This window comes from Macaca fascicularis, chromosome 11, assembly GCF_037993035.2.
Source record: "Macaca fascicularis isolate 582-1 chromosome 11, T2T-MFA8v1.1".
NCBI classification, from domain to species: domain Eukaryota; kingdom Metazoa; phylum Chordata; class Mammalia; order Primates; family Cercopithecidae; genus Macaca; species Macaca fascicularis.
Window position 1 is genome coordinate 54775213 of NC_088385.1, and position 15911 is coordinate 54791123.

The window sequence follows — 15911 nt, forward strand, 5'->3', positions numbered from 1 at the left end:
GGGGGTTCCCTGAACCCCTACAATGATTTGCAAAATGTATATGTAGACTTATGAAGGGCATTTTTCCCTAAGATATGGGGAAGGAGATTCCCTGTATCATCAGAGTTCAATATCAAATATTTTTAAAATCTAGATATTTATGGATAAAAGGATATGATGTCTAGAATTTGTTTCAAAACATTTCAGTTGGAGGACAAAGAGTGGGTGAAGCAGGTGCAGTTATGGATTAAACAAGATTGGCCATTAGTTGATAGTTATTAAAGCTAGTGATGAGTGCTTGGGAATTTATATTATTCTGTCATGAAAGAAGTGGAAGGAAGGAAGAAGAAAGGGAGGGAGGGAGGGAGGGAGGAAACCTTTGCTACAGACTACGCTGAAAGAACCAGACCATAGTATACATCTGCTATTCTCATAGTTCTAGCTTTATAGGAACAACTGCCCAGTGGCTTGCCTGATCAGTGTTTGAAAGCCTGGAAAATTTGAGGGTGCAGAGCCATGTCCTTCTCACTCTCACCCCTGCTCTCTATCCTCAGCATCACCCAGAGGGAGGGACTAGAATCCCTGAGGCCATCTTGGTTCATCTGCACCGTCTCTCCTACACCTCTTCACCCTTCCCCTCCCCACTTCACCCCAGGCTGCAAAGGGGCAAGGAGGTGGTCATCCAAGGCCCTGGCTCTCCATCCAGACCCCAGACAGGTAGAGCCCCTATTGCCTGAGCAAGCTCACGCAGGAGGGGGCTGGGGTTGCACTATTTGGATGTTCTTGGAGTAGAAAATTCACAAATTCCAAGCTCTGCTCCCAAAGCAAACCTCCCCAGCTCAGGTGGCTGCATCCTTCTCCTCCCCTCCACCCAGTTCCCTGGGTCGCCAAGCGGAGGCTTTGAAAACCAGCTTGTGTTTGGTTTGTGAAAGCACCAATGTTTGCAATGTTTGCCCAGCAGAGAAGGAGCATATTTTCTCCCTTCCAAATGCAAACTCAAAAGATGCTCCACAGTTTTTCTTCAGACTTTCCACAGGAAACATAAATAAGAAAGAAAAATGACTTTAGGTGCTGAGACCTGAAATGGAATTTCAACCCTGAAGGAACTGCCTGTAACAAGCACTCTCTGTCCTTCAGTGAAGGCTTTGAGAGCCTGGGTGCACGTTCCTTTCCTCTGAGCAGCCTTCACAGACGAGGCAAGGGGAGGAGCTGAACCAGTTCTTAGGCCTGACTCCCAGCTAGGTCTTCAGTCCCACACAATGAATGGCTGGTGATTGGCACAGCAGCTGAGATTCCCTGGCTACAGTGTTCTTTTTTATCTTTCTTGATTGTGTTAGGGTAGAACAAATGAGAGTGCTCCAACTCGAGAGGCCCAGCCACACTGCAAGCCAGATGCACAATCAGAGTGTGAAGTGTAGACACGCCCCCCTGGAACCCAAGGCCACAATTTGCCACCTGCTCTGCCCTTGTCTCCATCTCGGAAGAAGGACATCCCTGATCTGTGGCCTCTGTCCTCATGGATCTCATAATTATCAGACAAACACAACCAAAGAGAGGCTGGAAGGCAGTGCTTCAGCATCACACATATATGCATTGGTGACCCAGAGTTCTGAATAATCTTAATGGACAGATAATTGGAGCACTTCTTGCTCACAGCTTAGAGCCACTAAATGACTGCTTCCAGGTTAGGAGTTTGCAGAATATTTACACACCCATGGAACCCTACAAAAGGCTCCAGACCCAAGAAATACAGGGTTGAAGTCAAGGGTTGAGTGTTTACATTTCAAGGTCACCATTTCTGTCTCCTGACATCTGAGAACTCTTCTTCTTCTTCTCCTTCTTATTCTTCTTCTTCTTCCTCCTCCTCCTCCTTCTCCTCCCTCTCCTTCTCCCTCTCCCTCTCCTCCTCCCCCTCACCCCTCCTCCTCCTCCTCTTCCTCCTCTTCCTCCTCCTCCTCCTCTTCCTCCTCCTCCTCCTCCCCCTCCCCCTCCTCCTCCTTCTCCTCCTCCTCCTTCTTCTTCTTCTTCTTCCTCCTCCTCCTCCTCTTCTTCTTCTTCTTCTTCTTCTTCTTCTTCTTCTTCTTCTTCTTCTTCTTCTTCTTCTTCTTCTCCTCCTCCTCCTCCTCCTCTTTCTTCTTCTTTTGAGACAGAGTCTCACCATGTCGTCCAGGCTGGAGTGCAGTGGCATGATATTGGCTCACTCTAACCTCTACTTCCCGGGTTCAAGTGATTCTCTTGCCTCAGCCTCCTGAGTAGCTGGGATTACAGGCACCCACCACACCTGGCAAATTTTGTATTTTTGGCAGAGACGGGGTTTCACTATGTTGACCAGGCTGGTCTCGAACTCCTGGTCTCAAGTGATCTGCCCACCTCAGCCTCCCAAAGAGCTGGGATTACAGGCCTGAGCCACCGCACCTCGCCCAAAAACCTTTCTTCTTAAGGTGTTTTCCTTTCCCATAGCATTCTATCTTTGGATAGGCCCAATAAGGCCATTGAGCATCTGCCCTTTTTACAAAACATATTATCAATCCTTACAGCCCATATGTTTAGTGAAAAGTCAACTAAACAAAGCAAGGGACTCCACTAGAAGGTGCTTGTGAGAAGTTTACCATTCCATCTAGGACTTCACTTTGATGTGCCAAATTCTGAGAAAGGGTATCTGAATGTGTTTATCTGAAGCCAGGGCCAATAATCCAAATGGCTTTCAAATGGCTACAAAGGTTTCTCAGCATTCGATTAATCAGTCCCATCACAGACAAGTCAACTGACCTGCAGACCCATGTGCTGTACTCATGGGTGTTGCTGGTTCTGGCAGGCGTGATCTGGGAGGAGGTATTTCCCGGAGGTGTTTCTGAAGGGAGAGGCACTAGCTGAAGTTGGCTCTGAGATGCAATACGGATGAGGAAAGGGAAGGTGGAGTGCTGATGCTGACAAGGGGAGGAAGAAGAGGGGTAGAGGTTACCAGTGCTCAGAGCATGGGTTTTGGAGGCACACAGATCTGTGCCCAAAGGGCTATCGATGCTCTTCCACTTCATTGCTGAGCAACCTGATGTGTTCATACGTTCCCTGATACGTAAAAGGGGCACAATACTCACATATACCTTATAAAGTGCCTGCAAGCACTAAGACAAAATGTAGAGAGAGCTTAGTGCAGTGCCGGACTCAGTCAACAAACAGCAAATGGAAGCTGTTCTCATTACAGTAAAAAGGAAGACAGAGGAGGACAAAGGGGAGATGGGGAGGGGGTGCCATGGGAGGCTGTGGGTGGGGTGCAGAGGCCAACACTGCAGACAGCAGCCCCTCACCCAGCTCCATTGCTGGGCACCTGGGACAACACAGCTCTCAGTCCAGACAGGCTGCTCAGATGTTTATTAAGAAACCACCCATAAAAGTTATTGGAAACTTTACATTTGCAGCACGGTCTCTGCACACTGCCGAGCTGCCACAGCTCTCAACAAGGCCTCATTCATGGCCCCAGGCAGCTCACTTGCCTGCCCCTACCCCCTGGGTCTCAAGCCCACCAGGGTGCCCCCCAGCCCCCGCCCCCAGCCCAAGCCCGGCCTCCTTTCCTCCCTTGGCTCTGAGTGATTTTCTGATTTGCCTTTTCCAAGTGTGAAATCTTTGAATGAAGTCACTTCAACTGGAGAGCAACATCACAAGGCAATGTTTCCTAAGTGCAAAGGTCCCTGGGTGATTTTAGGTAGAACTTGGATGAAAGTTTTGCATTCTAATAGTGTTATATATAGTATCTGTATTTTAATGTACATGTATATGTATTTTGGCAGAGACCAAACCTGTAAAATATATTTATTTTAATAAGTATTGGAGGAAAAGGTAGAATATCAATCCCATGTTACCGAGTTTTCATTTCAAATAAACTTGAGTGAAGTAAAAGAGAATGAGAAAGTTGACTTAAGGAAACCATAAAAACAGTCATAGTCTAGGTGACCCTCAGATCTGGCAAATCCATCCAGGAACACTGCATGTGATCTCAGCCCTCACCTAGAGCTGTCTGGACACAGCAGTCTGATGGACACAATTTTGATCTACACAGGGAGGTCCTGTCCCAGGCTGGTCAGAGAGAGGACCTGCTCCTTATCCAGAGAGCTCTAGTGACTTGTCCCGGCTCCCTCGGTCATGGTTCTGCCTGTCCCTCACCAGTCTGCACTCAGTCAGACTTGTTCTACTGAAACACTGTCTACAGGCACGGGGCAGCTCCTCAGACCAGCACCCAAGGCCCTTCTCATCCAGCTTTCCTGTCTCTGTCCCTGGTTGGCCTCTCCACCAGGCCCAGTGTACTCAGGGCCAGGACGGCATGGCTCTTCCCTTTGGTTTCCCCTCTGCTTAGACTGCTCTGCTGACACGAATCGCCCACTGGCCTCTGACTTGTTCGTGCTCCCCCACCTTCCCCCAGGCTCCCAAACCTCCCCCTCCCTGCAAGTGGGACAGCTAGTACAGCATCATGCTCGAGTTCAGGCTTGAGTTCTAATCTTACAACTACTGCTTGCCAGCTGTGTGTGCTTAAGCCAATTGCTTAACCTCTCTGTTACTCAGTTGCCTCATCTGTTATGGGGGCAATGGCAGCAACATCTTCCTCCTCCCAGGTTTGTTGGGAGAACTGAATGAAAAGACAGTACCAGATTCACAGTAACAGCAAGTACACTGCATGGCTGTGCCTTCATTAGAGTTTAGTTCTTGCCGAGAGCAGCCTTTCAGCACTCATTGTCCAGGGAGTAGTTGCTAGATAGGTATCTGTTGGCTGATTACGGATGTGTTTTCTACATACAATCTCTTGATCCCTGAGCCTGAGAGCTGAGTTTCTTTTCTGGATGTAACAGCCCTGTGGAGACTTGGAGAGCACTTATTCCTGGCCTATCGCACAGCCGTCTCTTCTCTGGAAGGTCTGGTCTCCAGGGCTCTTCGTGGAGCTTGTCTTCCTCCGTCAAGTTTGGCCTAGGAGATGGAATCCTCCAGAAGCAGGCCTGGCTGGGGATGCACATAGACCTTCCCCAGCACAGAGAGGACAGTGCCTGGGGACACTCAAGGCCATCTTCTCTGAAGCCCACCCATGTGGACAGACTAGAGAGAAGCCACTAGCACACACCCAGAGTCTCCTTGTGCCAGGCACCAAGCTAGGTGCACCCTACAAGGTCCAGGCCCTAGTCCTTCAGCCCTTGCTCAGGTGGCTACCAAGACAGCTCCAGAGCCTGGGGTTGGGGTGAGTTCTCTAGAGCCTGGGGGTTGGGGCGAGTTCTCCAGCTGTCAGCTGGTGGCCACCCTGGAGCATGCTCAGAGGGAAACTGCCTTCCCTCGCCCCAGGCCTCAGACTTTTCTGAAAGAAATGTTGTGTTGCCTTGGCTCTCCCACTTTGCCACATCCCCTTCCTCCCACAGAGCCCGGGGCCCCAGGCTACAGTCCAGCAGTCCCTCTATGAGCAGACTTCCAGTGACACATGGCTTTGTCACAAACTTCATTAGCAGAGACAGGCGAGAGGCAGCTCGGAGAGGCATTCCAGGTGTCAGTTAAGAGGGGCCGCAGGAGGAAAAGGCCATTAAACCACAACTAAGGTCAGCCCCCGGTAGAATGAGAAAACAATAAACTGAGACCTTGGAGAGTGGTGGGAAGGTAACTGGGGAGTTGAGGGGGGTACCCCTGACTCAGGCTGGGGAGGGCCGCCAGCTTGTCTTGCCTGATGCTGGGAGTCCCAGAGGCTGTTCTGTGTAAACTCCTGGAGGACAGGGACTGGGCCCCAGGAGACTCTGAACCCCGCTCCCAGCACACGCTCAGCACACCACAGGCACTCGGCGCGCACCTGATGAATGAGTGGAGACTGAGCCTGGCGCGCAGGAGGCGGCTGGAGTGCTCGTCATGCATTAGGCGCTGGGCTCAGCACTGCTTGTCTGCAAACTCTTAGTACCCCAAGACGTATTATTAGCTCCCTTTTAAATCTAAGGAAATGTAGACACTAGAATGTGTTATTTTGGGGCTCCCCAGATTCTGGGAATTCACTAGAACTCTACCTATTGATACTTGGAACTTCTGAAACAGACACATTCCTTCATTCCAGAATTAGTCATAAAAAGGCTGAATGAGGCCGGAAGTGGTGGCTCATGCCTGTAATCCTAGCACTTTGGGAAGCTGAGGCAAGCGGATCACGAGGTCAAGAGATGGAGACCATCCTGGGCAACATGGTGAAACCCCGTCTCTACTAAAAATACAAAAATTAGCTGGGCATGGTGGCACGCGCCTGTAGTCTCAGCTACTCAGGAGGCTGAGGCAGGAGAATTGCTTGAACCCGGGAGACAGAGGCTGCAGCCAGCTGAGATCTCACCACTGCACTCCAGCCTGGTGACAGAGTGAGACTCCGTCTCAAAAGAAAAAGAAAAAAGAGGCCGAATGCCTGTGGAGGCTGAGGCAGCACACTGAAACTCACTCCTGAAGGGTCATTAGAATGATTGTCTGGTATCTGGAATTCCCTGTCCTGTCAAGGATGACGGGGGCTGCCCTGAGCTGGGGAACATGCTCGGCTGAGGGAGGTGGAGGACAGAGGCAGGCCTGTGTGCACTCCCAGCATTGCTTCAGTGAGCTGTTTGCCTTCACTGGGCAGGGACCCGCAGGGGCCATGTATTTTTGTCATGCCCGACGGGGAATGCACATGATTTATGAAGTTGTTTTAACCTGAGGCTTCCTCATAAAGGAGCTTTGAGAAGACTGCAGCAAACCTCCTTATGAAAGGCCTTGCTTTCTGGGATCTGCTAGACAAGGTATTGTTGACTGCCTGCCCTCAAGAATGAGGGACCATGTGTGCCCCACCCTAGGTCTGGAATGGCTCGAGAACCCAGGAAAACTGCACGTGGATTTGTACTTTGTTCGCCTAACCCATCTCAGGCTTCTTGCCCTTTACACCCTCTTAGCTGACATTTCTACCCCCAAGAAACCTGTCCCAAGAGATCTCTGAGTCCCTGATCCCTTATGCCTTTGACATCAAAGGTCTAAGCTTCCCTGGACAGGTCACTTGACCTCATTGAGTCTCTTTTCTCATATGCAAAATGAGCATAAAAATATCCACCTTGAAATCTTCACAGTAAGGGATTTAATCAATGCCTCACCAGTTGGAAAGCTGTCTGAGAATAGCCCTCCACGTGTCATTTAATCTTGTCTCCCTAGCACCTAACAGAGTGCTAGGCACATAGAGACCAATACTAAATGGCAATTTGTAGAACTGACTTCTACTGAATTCAGTGAATTCAGTGACAAAGAATAAGTAAAATGTGTTTGTAAACTGCAAGCACAGTGCCTGGCACTTGGTAGGCATTTAGAACATTTGGGTTAAGCCTGCATTTGAATCTGATTCTCCCCTACAGATGCCGGACCCAAGACTCTGGCCCCAGGGGTGAGGCAGGGACCCCAACGTTTCAGCCGTCTCCTCCTGGCCTGATTGGGGCTGCAGGGGACCTTTGGCAGTCTCCCCCTTTGGTGCCCCCTCCCCCATCCCAGACCCCTGGCCTCTTGATAACCTGGCAGCAGCCCCCACAGCCCCTCTGGGGTGGTGGGCGTCCCTGTGTCGACACAGCTAGGCTGGGCCCCTCTCCAGGTAAGGGGCTGAAGGGTGTGAAGGACTGGTGTGTATGACTTTGTTTATTTTCTCTGAAGAATCCTGCCTGAGCCCTGCTATAAAAATAACCTGCCTGGAAACCTCATCTCCGAGGGGTAGAAAGAAGCTTTTGTATCCAGGGAAGCTGCTCTAACTGCCTCCCTGTACCTTCGCCTCAGCCCATGCATCAAGGAGGAGCCAGTTAAGGTGATGAGGGGCCAGGGCAAGGGAGAGGGATGCGTGGGGAAGGAGGAGGGGACGGAAGGGCAGTTCAGCAGCCTCTCGCCCTGAGCACAGCAGAAGCCTCTCACTTGTCTGCTCGACCCGGGAAGATGCAAAGGAGGAACTGAGGGAGAGAGAGAGAAAGAGGAAGTCAACAAGAGTGAAAACCAAGATACACTGGATGTTGAGAGAGACGAGGAGGCCAGGAGACAGAAGATCAAGTCCAGGATAGAGGAGGGGCATGGCGAGAGTGGGGAGGAGAGTGAAGCCAAAGGAGAAAGAACACCAAGAGACGTGTATGCAGAGACACAGAGCTCAAGGGATCAGACAGAGGCTGTGGCCATGTTTACAGATGTAGCTTAGCATGTGGTCCCCACCACCAAGGGAGAAGGCAGGCACAGCCGGGTTGTCCCTGCCACCTGCTGGGTTCCTGCTCTGCTGCACAGTCCAGCTTCCACTCTGGCTCAGGCTGTGGCAGAAAAGACAAAGGTCCCCTGAGCACCCACTATGGCCGGGCCCTGGGTGAGGCACAAGACCAGGCCCCACTAAGGCTTCTCAAAGTGTTCCTTCCCAGGAGCCAGGCCTGATGGCAAGGAGCGAGTCTGCACTGACACTGGATTCAGGAGGCCTGGATTCAAGTCCCAGTTCTCCTGCTTTTTAGTCAGGTGATCTCGTACAAACCACTTAAAATTTCCCAGCCTGGTTCTCTTATCTGAACCATAAATAGTAAACCTCCCTGTCTACCTGCCAGGGCTATGGAGCAAATCTATGGAAGCATATCTGAACAGGCTCTCCAAGTTGTATGGTGCCAGCAAGACAAGAGGGAATGACCCATTCCTTTAGCCATGTTTCTCTGGGTAGCCATCTTAGGATCATGGGTGAGCCATACTGAGGATGACCCAACATAGGAAACTCCTATTATCTCTGTTTTCACAGATGAGGAAACTGAGGCTTAAACAGGTTAGTAACATGCTCACCATCATGTATTAATAGCTCTTAGGCAACAGAACATAAATCCAGGTCTCTATATTCAGAATCTGTGTAGACCCAGAGTGCTGGGCGTTTTCTCCAATCTGATGGCAGAGGTTGCCCAAGAATGACCTGGGACAGTCTGCTCCACTTCCTTTGAGGATGAATTAATTTCCAATTGTTCTATGCAGGCCAGACCTATCTATCCTTGGAGACTGCATAAGCAGGCGCATTAAAGGAAGACGGGAGGCCAATTTTCGCCCAGTATTAGGAAGAACATTGCTATTGTTCCAGCAATGAAGTGAGCTGCCTGAGAGAGTCCGAGCCCTCTGTGGCTGCGAGGCCAGCAGGCCAGGACTTGCAAAGACCACTGGTGCCTATAGGAGGCACATGCTGGGCTTGACAAAAGAAAGCCCAACATTTTATACTCCTTGAGTCATCCCCAGTCCATGCCTCGGTTTCCCCATACATACAGTGGTTGGAGCAAGACTAGATGAAGGCTGAGGTCTTGTCTAGCTCTAACTTCCTAGAATTCTGGAATCCCGAAGGCAGGGCTCCAGGCCTCAGGGTCTGGCAGAGAGAACAGAGACATGGCTGTTTGTCCAGCCTGGTAGAAGAGTGGAGCTCATTGAGCTTGCAGTTCCCTGAAACAGAACCAGTCGAAAGGCACACGCAGAGAAGATAAATTCATCTGTGGGTCTGGTGAGAGTCACTGAAAAAAATGCAGTGCTTGAGGACGGTCCAAGGAGAGCCAGTTTTCAACTCATAGCCTGTGATGCTGTGTCCAAACAATGAGAACAGCACACTGGGCTTCATGCGACCACGGCCAGAGGGAAAACAGTGATCTTGCAGATGATGTCCCCATCGACAGCACAGTGATCAAGCCGCCCTACATGGTGGGACCTCCTTAAAATGGTTCCCCTTCCCTTGCAGGCCTGGTCAGGTGGTGTTCGTAAAGCAAAGGGAACACTTTTAGAAATTTGCCTTGAATTAAACGATTGTTCGTGTGACCAAGAGGTGTTTATTTCAGCAACAGAAAGACCTTCCTAAGTTTTGAGCCCAGAATTAGAGTGAGGTGGGCTGGGATCTACTCCCTGGATATGTTTGAGTTAGACTGGAGGCTGGGAAGGAGACAAGATGCTGTTGTAAAGTTTCTAGTGGTCGCTATGGGACATTCCTTCCACTCTTTGCTCTAATGAAGATTAATGTTGATGCAGTGACTATTTTAACGTGCTTAGACACCTGCAGTCCCATTTGGCCTTCACTACAATATGCGAAGTAACTGGCTAATATTATGTAGGTAGTAGATAGATGAGATTATGCCCATCTTAGGAGAAAATGGAGAATCAGAGAGGGTAATTCTAAAGGCCCTCAGTTAGCAAATGATGGCTCTGAGGCTTGAACTCAGGCCTTTCGGCCCCAAATGCTGTGCTCTTCATAGCACGCTGCCATCCCTCTGCCTCCATTTTGGGGCCATGCGGGGCTGATTTTTCCAGGCTGCTTTTTCTCTTGTTTAGGGACAGTGCAAAACTATTGGAGCTGGATTAAAACCTTTACAAATACCAAGTTTTGAAACGATTGGTCTTCAAAATAAAAGCAATTCTAACGATTAAATATAAAGAAGTCTGACGAAGTTCTAACTTTTGCCATGAGGATTACTTTGATGCTTTAAAAATATGAAACATCAGAAATCAAATCTTAATTTTTTATATAGTACCCCTGCCTTCCTGTGTCTTAAGTAGTTTCTAGTCTGTCCTTGGCCCACCTAGTCCCGAGGACCTCCTACCACCACAAGCCGCAGAGCAGAAAGACAGGCTGTACTGGAGCGGAGCAGAAGGTGACTGTTGAGCAGGAGCAGGGAGCAGGAGGGGTTTCAGGAGTGGGGCCCAGGCAAGCAGGAGGAGCCACAGAAAGTTAGGCTCCCACAGAGCTGTAAATCATATTCTTCCTGAGCTTAGGAAATGCAACAATGACCACCATCCCTACCCTCAGGAGGAGACAGACCTCAGAAGGGCCATAGCAAAAAGTGGAAGAAAACCAGTCTTAGGAGTGTCCAGTAAGAGGAGTAGAAAAGACACTAGAGATGCCCTGATTCCCTGCTCCCAGTGGAGCTGACTCTACCCTCCAGAACCTTCGGGCTGGGACTCCTTCCTGCATACTCTGGTTTCTTCTAGATGCCAGTCTGGGGATGAAGAAGGCTAGAATTCAGTTCAAGGGTACCCTTCAAGTATCCCACTGGCATATTTTCCAGTCTTCCTCACTTTTTCTGATAGCACAGAGGCTGGAAGGGGGCAATGGGAGGGATTACAGGAAGAAGACAGAGAAACAGTGTTAGCAAGTGGATTCTGAGTCCTTTAATAATCAATAATAATTATTATTAATAACTGCAAATTAATAAGCATTTGCAAACTCTTTAAAGTAATATAAACAGCTAATAAATCTTTCATTCCTGGCCTCTGAAAGAAGTAAAATGTTTGTTTGGTGAGCAGTTGGCTTACAGGCCTTCCACTGATTCTTCCTAATACAGTCCCTCCTGCCCACCCTATCTCCCTAGCAGTCCTGTCCCTTGTCCCTGAGCCACCCATCCTTTTAAAAATCCTGTGGGGTGATGAGGGCTGGCTGTTTTCTGGCCGATGGTGGGAGGGACTGGAGACCCCTGTATGCTGGTGGAGCAGCCCAAGGTCCCTGAGGACCCAGGGTGGAGAGCTTCTCGTGGAAGCTGGAACAGTGAACAAAGAGGCTTTTGAGTGCGGCCTCGGTGAAAGCTCTGGAGAGCCAGTGCCTTCAGCCAGCATCCCGGCTGCCCTCATACCCCCAAGGACTGGCTCAGGTAGACTGCTGGCTCTGGCCTCTTCTCCCCAAAGAGATCCCTCATGGAGCTTTGTGCCCCAAATGCTGTACCACAGTGCCCAACGCATCTGAAATGTTACCAGAGATGGGGTCATCCCCGCAATGTCCTCTCATTCCTTCTCTTCTAGGAGTAGAGACTTTGGAGTCAGACAGATCTTCTCTCAGTGCTAGTGTCTTCTGTTTGCTGGTTGAGTGCTCCCAAGCAACTGACAATCTCCATGAGCCTCAGTTTCCTCATATGTGAAATGGAAATAATGGTATTATGTGCTTTAGTGGTTTGTTACACAATGCCTGGCACATAGTAAGCACTCAGTAGACACCAGTATCGTGGTATTATTCCTGATATTCACCCATCCTCCATTCCATCTTGCCCCATGGCTCCTGCTAGACTGGACCCCAATCAACAAAGGGGTCCATTTGATGAGAAAGCATCAGTCTGACCTGGAGCTGAGCTCTTCCTGGATGTGACAGGGGCCTGTGGTTCCACAACCTAGGGGTATAGGATTGGGATCATGTAGGGGAACTAACTTCAGGCACTAGGGTCAGGGTGACGTTGACACTGACCTTAGATGACTGAGTGCACTCTAATAGCCATATCCGCATCACTTACAAAGAAACTGACTCATACAGAGTCTTGGAATGTTCAAGTTCACTGGTTCTCAGGTTTTGAGGGGCTTCAAGGGACCCAGAAGAAGCTGGCTAAACTCACGAAACCTTCCAGCAAAATGTAGAATTCGATATGTTTTGTGTATCATTTCAGGGGGTTATCTGTGGCCCTCAGGTTTACCCCTCCTCAAGCTCTTCTCTCCCCTCACAGTTCAGAGACTGAAGTCCAGAGGGGTCAAATAACTTGCTTGAGGTCCCACAGCTGGCTAGTGGCCTGGCTGTGGCTTATGTCGAGATTTTAACAGTCTTCTCTCTCCCTGCACTGGAAGGTGGCATCTCCGTGCTGCTGTTTGGCTGAAATTGTGTTCACTCCCCTACCCGGGCACTGGAAGGTTAGCAAGTGCCACCAGGGTGGACTGCCTGGGGTTCTGAGGAGCTTGTTTAAGGGTTAACTCAGGTGGGTCCCGGATTGGGTAAAAGAGACTAAAAAAGGCAAAACCAGAGCCCAAGTCACGTGCCAAGAGCCGCCCTGCACATGGTGGTGAAGGGTTAAAAGAGCTTAGTGTGGCCGTGTGTGTGTGCTGAAGAGCAAGGCTGCATGTGCAAGGGCGCACGTCCCTCACTCACATGCTGGTGGTACAGGACCAGCACTGCAGGCCAGCCCGGGAGAGAGGTGCCGCGCACTCCTGGTATGAATGGGCCTCTGTCTGCAAAGCTCTGTGAGCCTCTGTGTGTGCAGGTCCCATTAACTCACCCTCAGCCACATGTGGAAAGGGGAGGAGAGGCCTGGGGAAGCCCAAACCACTCAGAGTTCTTCTGGTTTTAGACTGAAGTAGAAGACACAGGAGAAAGAAATTACACAGACCCAAACTCAAAATAGCACATGCACATGTGCACACATGCTCCCCACCCCACTGGTGTCTGGTCATAACTTTCTCTTCTCAACCCTATTCTCAACCTATTACCCAGCTGGGCACTTTTGGGGGAAGAATCTTCAGCTAATTCCTAAATCGGACTCTAGAAAGCTGACTTTATTTGCTTTGCGGCTGTCTCAGATTTGTCCTGTGCCTGAGTCTGGGAGTGGCAACTCATTCCCTGACTCACCTGCAGCTCCCGCTACGTGGGCTCATCTCTTCCTCCAGCCAATGGCCCTCACTCACACCACTATGCCTGTGATGGACAGGCTTGGCTCACATTCTGTCCTGGGCCCCATGTTCCCACTCCCCTTTCTAGTGCTCTCTGGGCCTGGGCCCCTATTGCCTTTGGCTGTGGTTTGCTTAATGGGGCGACTCCCATCTGGGAGCAACCCAGAGCTCAGGACACAGGGAGATGGTTGTCCAGGCTTGCTATTTTTTCACCAGAGGAGCCAAACCACAGTGATGGGCTCAGTGGCCTGGCAGCACCTTCCTCATTCCTCCTATCACCAGCCCGGCCTCTATTCCCCTGGCTGGCCCTGACTACCAGTGGCCTTCGATGCAGGAATTCCAGTTACCCACTGAGAGACTTCCTGGGTTGGAGTCTGGTCCCCTACACAAGGAGAGAAGGAAGATCTGAGGTAGCCAAGGCTGAGAGAGAGAACTTGGGGACCAAAGGATAGGCCCATAGACCAGTGACCATACTACATTCCTCCCTCTATCCCCATGCCTGGCACAGAGTAGCTCCTAGAATAGTGAGTAAGCAGTTGAATGAATAGAAGGATGAATGGAGAGATGGGTAAATAAATAAATAAAGACTCTTAGATTCATGTAAACATTCTGATAAAAATTGAATGTGATTCCGTGGCCCCAATATAGGAAAGAAGGAAGAAGAGACCCAGCTTCAGAAGGTCCAACCATGCTATCTTTGAGTCTAGGGGAAATCTCTCAGCTCAGGCCCTTTATGGTGTGTCTTCGAGACTCCTTAGAGGTCTAGGATTTGGTAAAATTGGCTTTTCCTACATTCTTATGTCTACGTCTCAGGCCTCTTCTTGCAGAACTGTTTTGCCCACTAGAAGAAGCTTTATAGCTTCACAAAGCAGCAATGAGTTGGGGTGGAGGTGGGTGGAAGGCGATGTGGCTCAGGCTGCCAGGTGCCATGAAACTGAGCCCTGGGACAGGATATTTTAGGCTGGGGCTAGAGCAAAGTGTTACATGCCTAGGCCAAGAGATGCAGAAAGTTTCCTGCACCACAGTAGGCATTCACTAAATATTTATTTATTGAATGAATGAATAAATAAATAAAATATTTCTATGTCCTCTTCTCTCTCAGTGATATCACAAAATCCTTTTCTGGGGGTAGACAGGATTTTCAAGAGCCCTAGACCACTAGGGACCTTCTTCTGAGGGTAAAATGAATCAGGATCAGTAGCCCTGCTGAAAGAGAAAGGGACAGTGTATATACTTCCTCACCACCCCACTACCCATGATCCTCACCCTCCTCCGACCACCAGTTACTGTGGTGTCGATAAGGAAGCAGGGGCTACCAGGAGGGAGCAACATAAAGCCAGCCTGTGTGTGCATGACCAAGTGAGTGAGGGGATGTGAGATGGTCTCAAGCTCTGGGGAAAGGCCTCCTCACCTTATTGGCTGGGGTGTAGGATGGCACATGGAACTGAGGGGTATGGGAGGTGGAGGATGGTCCTCTGGTGAGGAGGGGAATGGCTGATGAGAGAGAGGCATCTCCACATCACCAAGGCCAGAACTGTGGGGCTTGGAGACTTCATTCAAGAGTCCTGTAGTTCCCTTTCCTAGCCAGACCCAAAGGACCTTCTCTGGTGCTGAGATCTTCAGGGAAATGCTCAGAGCTCCTCAGGAAACCTTGCTGCTGGGGTTTTGGTCACTATTCTCTGTTGCAGTTTGCCTTGAGAGAACCCAAGTGGGTGCCTCCCCATTGATTTAGATCTAGAAAGCCAGGGTTTTGAGGCCCAAAGAGGCTAGCCTCTCTTTCCGTGCGAGTTGAGCCCATTTTCTGAGCAGACACAGGAGAGCTGTTGGCTCAGGGCAGGCAAGGAAAGGCTTCGTGAGCCAAGGGAAAACAATTAGGAGTAATTACCATCAAGAGAGGCCTCCAGTGAGGGGTGAGGGTGGGAAAGGCTGTCTGTTGAAGAGGAAGATGAAAGTGGCAGACTGATTTTGGGGATGAAATAGGAGAGAGGGTGGGAGGAAGGGTTGAGCCAGAGTGTGTGCTGTCTTCCTTCTCCGGTAACAGGGCGGCACCCCTCCCCCTCAGCCTCTAGCTGAACTAACTTCTGCCTCTTCAGGGCAGAGGGGCTCTGTGTATGGGGGTGGGAGGTGGAGGAGAGGGAGGGCACAAGCCTCTGCATTCCTGACATTCTCAAACCAGTAGGAATAGCCGAGGAAACTCCCTGCTGAAGAGACAGAGTGGGAGACACAGACCCAGGCAAAAAGATAAAATGGAGCACTAGAAATGTTTCCAAATTCCTACAAGTATAGGTCCCCAGGTCATCCCCAGAGAGGGCCACCACCTGGCACACTGGATTGCTGAGGCCCTCGGTGGGGACAGGCTGAATCCACTTGTTATCTCCCTACCTCACCACCTTCAATCCCTAGGCTTCCCCTTTCTGGATTCAGACTAGAGACCTCGAGAGAGAAGAGGTTTGCTAATGTGCGCAGCCAAGAGCAGAGGATGAAAGTAGGAGCCAAAAAGAAAAAGAACAGACGGGAAAGGGTTGTCGTGGGAGAGGTGAGGAGAA